Here is a 5131-nt window from a genome sequence, read left to right as displayed (position 1 = left end):
TAGAGGGGTTCTTTGGCAGGCTCAGGGTAGATGGCTTCAACTGACAGATCAACCTCAGGCAGAAATACAAGATGGTTGCGCTCTGGGCTGATAGTCAACAGATGAATGGAGTTTGATCAGGCGCATCACCCATGGAGCATAAAACTTTAGGCCAAACAGATCAATCCCAGATGCAGCAAGTTGTCTGATGAAGAAATCCTGGGAATTGAATCTGATGCCATTGACAATATAGAACACCAAAGTCTTCATGGTTCCTTCGAGTTTGGCTTCAAAAGAATATCCTTTGATTGGCCATAGAGTCCACCTCAGGATATGATAAATGGTGCGGGGCAGGTACTCAAGGTCTTTGACAAAGAATTCCTTGGGATATTCAGCATCTGGAGGTAATGGCTTCATCATACTGAGCATCTCACTCATATTTGGCTCAGGCTTCTGAAATACATTATGCAGCTCATTTCTGTGTAGCTGACAACTAGGCTCATAGAGTTCACCTGGAGTGGGCAGGGAGGTAAGCTCGGTGATGTCTTGAGCTTTGGCTTCATGGTGCACATCTCCTGTCATCCACTCAAGGATCCAAGTCTTCAGATCCCTGTTGTAGCCATGAATGTGAAGTGTGGCATAGAACTGCAGCAGTAGCTCTTCATTCCAATGCTCTTTGTCAGTGAAAAACTGTAGAAGACCAACTTCCCTAAAACAGTCCAGGGCTTCTTCAAGGCAGGGCAGGCCAGCAATGGCTTCACAATCCAGACGCATGTGAGGAAAGATTCGCTCTTGATTGTATAAGACACATGAGTAATAGTTGCGCTACTGATAGCTCCAGAAGCAATCAGAAGAGATCTTTGGCTTCGAGTATGGATTCTTGGCACTGTCAAAGAATGTGTTGTATGCCCTGAAGCTATTCACACTGAACGATCCTGGCGAGGTAGCAGCACCTGGAAGCCTTGGCAGCCTTGGTTTCGGCTTCTGAACTTGTGGCCTTTGCTCCACATGGTAATCATACTGAGGTCTGGGAGCAGTGGGAGGCACCATGATGGGCCACCGAACTGTGACTAGTTCACCATGATTGTAGGCCTGCTCAATGGTGCGTGGCCTTGGAGGTGGAACCGTGGCATCAGCATCCACATTGGCTCCTGGTTCCTCATGAGCTTCAGGCACCACATTATCTTCAGGCGCCACATGGTCTTCAGCCATGACAGTGTCATGGGCTTCAGCATCATTGTTTGTGGCAGCCTCATTGATTTCAACCTCCGTTTCAGTAGCAGGAGGGTCAGGCGCAGTCACATTCTCCTCGAGAATGACTTCTTCAGTGACAGGGGGTGTGGCAACTCTTGCTTCTTCTTGTCTTGGTTCTTGATTTCCTTCGGCTGATGCAGCCGGAATGTCTTCAGCAGCTTTTGCTTCAGACTCAAAGACATTCGCAGTAGGGGTGGCTTCAGGAAACACTTGACGTGCTACTGAGCTTTGCTGCGCTTCCCCTTCTGGAATGCTCGACATCGTGACCTGCGGCCTAGGGCCTTTGCGAAGCCTGTGGAATGCGGGCGACGCCTGTGGTGATGGAGTGGTCTACACCATGTAATTGTTGGCGTCAAGCACCGGAGTGGTGGCTTGAGGTGGTGGAGTTCTGGGTGTCTCATCATCAATGGGGGTGTCTTGTTGAGGGCGATCAGCCCATGAATCATCCTGAGCAATTGGCGTCAAAGGACGACCAATGCTGATGAGTTCGTTGTTCGTAAGAACGGGCGATGATACCAGTTGGTGCTTGAGTTGAGGAAGGACTTCATCATCTTCAACATTGTCTTCACGACCAATGTCTTCAGCTGTGATGGGGTCGACAGCTGGAACTTCTTCATCTCCAGGAGCCTTTGTGAAAGCAGGCTCGTGGAACAAGGCGACGTTCTTGGTTGGTAGAGGCTAGACGGGCAACAGAAATGGGCTCAACAACAAGGGGCTCAGAGGCCGCAGCACACTCTTTCTTGGAAGACTTTGCCTTCAGCTTCTTTGTTCATGGAGCACCATCAGTAGCATTCTTGTGCTTGTGCTTCTTGGCTTCGGCTTCAGCTGCCCTTGTCTTCTTCAGTTCTGAAGCTGCTGAGGGGACCTTAGGCTTCGAGCCTGTCATGCTGGCAGGGAAGACAATGCGAGGTGCTTCCTGCCTTGATGCTTCAGCTTGGGCCACAACAGGCTTCTTCTTTTGTTTGGCAGCCATCTTGGGGTCGATGCCAGGACGCCCAAGAGCCTTATGCTTCTCAGCCTCATTGTGTGCTTGAACACATTTCTGCGCAAAGTATTTCATGCGCTCTCTTGAACCTTTTGCTTCTTCACACTTCTTGTAAAACTGTTCCTTTAGCTCATGCAACATCTTCTTGAAGGTCTGAACATCTGCCATGCTGAGCTTGGCCATGTTCTTCTTGAAGTGAGCCTTTTCATAATCAATTTTGTTCTTCAGCTCGACAATCTTTTGAGCCAGAGCCAGCTCATTGGCAATGGCTCCATGGAAGGTGACGCTGATGTCCACAGGTAGCTGAAGATCATCAATACTGATAGTCTGGTCATCAAACCACTCATCAATGAAATTGTTCAGAATATCCATGTCAAAGAGGGGCAGATTGTTGAAGATCTCCGCCTCTTGCTTGCTCTTGATAAGCATCTCAAGGGCTTCATCACCAAGATCTTCATCACTGGACAGATCAATGGTGTCATCTTCGTTCCTCAGAACGGCAGCTGGAGTAAGTTCATGCCCAGAACTCTTCATGGGCTTCGTCTTGGGCTTCTCCGTCTTCTTGGAGACACGAGAAAGATCTTCAGATTGCACACTAGAAGCAGGAGGTGCAGTGGCCAATGGCTTCACAACGGAAGCTCTTGGTGCGGCAGAGGGCTTCAAAGCCTTTGTCTTCTTCTTCTTCTGAGGCTTTGGTGGTGCTGGCACTTCTTCAGAGTCAGCATCGTCAGCAGATTGATCCACTGTGGCCCTCTGAGCAGTGATATGAGAGAGGAGGCCATCAAAGTTTTTGAAGGGGGCGATGACATTGGGATTGGCATCGCGTGTGCCATCAGCCCTTGGAGCAGACGGACCAGGGTTGAAGTTGATGCCAAGATTTTTCTTGTTCTTCATAGCAGAATCTTTTGCAAACTGATAGTTGCGCTTGAAAAGATTGTCTTCATGACACCATAACATATATGATGGGTCGGCATTTTCTGGCTTCGGTCCGCGTACCATGCATGGGTAGAAGCCTTGAGCAATGGCTTCGGACTTGGACTTGGGCTGAAGATTTCTGTATAGAATATCTCCCCATGGGCGCTTGATTGCGTTCTTTTCAGCATATTCACCAGTCACAAATCTGTATTTGAACCATTCTTCTGCCCAATATCTTCAAATCCATTGGATTCGGGTCTTGTGCTGATTGTAATTTTCTTCAGGATCAGTTTTGTACATTTCAAGCATATCTGAAGGTAAATCCTTGGCTGTATCTCCACGGCGCTGCCTGCCGCCCTTCCTTGCAGATTTGTCAGTTGCCATAATATTCAGACTGAATGGCTTCAAGACAGTGAATGGCTTCCTTTTGCTGGTTAGACAGGAACTGGCTTCTGGTGAGTAAATATGACGCTGTAAGAACTCTTTTGATCGAACTCTTTACCATTGTCGTCGGGGCCCAGATGACTTTTGGTTGGCATTGGCGTTGTGTAACGTTTGCAGTCTTGCATTCCAAACTTCTTCAGGCAATCTTTGAGGTATTTCTCTTGAGATATGAAGATGTCGTTGCTCTACTGACGGATTTGAAGACCGAGGAAGAACTTCAGCTCACCCATCATGGACATCTGATATTGCTCTTGCATCATGTGCCCAAACTCATCACTGTATCTTTTGTCAGTGCAGCCGAAGATAATGTCATCCACATAGATTTGGCACACAAACAGTTCACCATCATATGTCTTCGTGAAGAGTGTAGGATCTAGAGAACCAGGTTTGAAGCCTTTGCTCTTCAGGAAGTCTTTGAGTGTGTCATACCAAGCACGAGGGGCTTGTTTGAGGCCATACAGTGCCTTGTTGAGCTTGTATACCATATCATGATGTTTTGGATCTTCAAAGCCAGGTGGTTGTGCAACATACACTTCTTCTTCAATCTTCACATTGAGAAAAGCACTCTTCACATCCATTTGGTACAGGAGGATGTTGTGATGGTTGGCATAGGCTAGCAGTATGCGAATGGCGTCAAGCCTAGCCACCGGAGCAAATGTTTCATCGAAGTCAATCCCTTCTACTTGAGTGTATCCTTGAGCAATGAGACGAGCCTTGTTTCTGACAACTTGACCATGCTCATCTTGTTTGTTGCGATAGATCCATTTGGTGCCAATGATATTGTGCTTGCGATGGTCAGGATGCTTGACCAATTCCCACACATTGTTCAGCTCGAATTGTTGAAGCTCTTCTTGCATAGCTTGAATCCATTCAGGTTCCATGAAGGCTTCAGCAACTTTCTTGGGTTCAGATATAGAGACAAATGCAAAGTTTCCACAAAAATTTGCTAGCCGTGTTGCTCTTGAACGAGTGAGTGGACCGGGTGCGTTGATGCTATCGATTATCTTCTCAATCTGTACTTCATTTGCAACACGAGGATGAACTGGACAAAGATTTTGCCCTTGCTGACCATTGTCTTCTTCATCAGCATTAGCTTCAGGCTGAGCAGTGTCTTCAGGTTGATTAGGTGCAGAAATGATAAGTTCCTCTTCAGCCAGTGCCTCTGAAGGTATGATTTCTCCAGTACCCATCAGCTTGATAGATTCACTTGGTGGGACTTCATCAAGCACATTTGGCAGGTGCTCTCTTTGCGAGCCGTTAGTTTCATCGAACCGCACATCTACAGTTTCAACCACTTTATAGTGAAAGAGGTTGAAGACTCTGTAGGAGTCTGAATCCTTTCCGTAGCCAAGCATAAAACCTTCATGTGCTTTTGGTGCAAAATTTGAAGTGTGATGTGGATCCTTGATCTAGCACCTAGCACCGGATACTCTGAAGTAACTTACATTCGGCTTCTTGCCAGTTAGTAGCTCATAGGATGTCTTCTTTAGAAGCTTGTGAAGATAAACACAGTTGATGATGTGGCATGCAGTATCAATGGCTTCAGGGCAGAAC

Source organism: Triticum aestivum, chromosome 4D, assembly GCF_018294505.1.
Source record: "Triticum aestivum cultivar Chinese Spring chromosome 4D, IWGSC CS RefSeq v2.1, whole genome shotgun sequence".
In the NCBI taxonomy this organism is placed as follows: Eukaryota; Viridiplantae; Streptophyta; class Magnoliopsida; order Poales; family Poaceae; genus Triticum; species Triticum aestivum.
The sequence above is the reverse complement of the archived record's forward strand: the minus strand, read 5'-3'. Positions refer to the sequence as shown.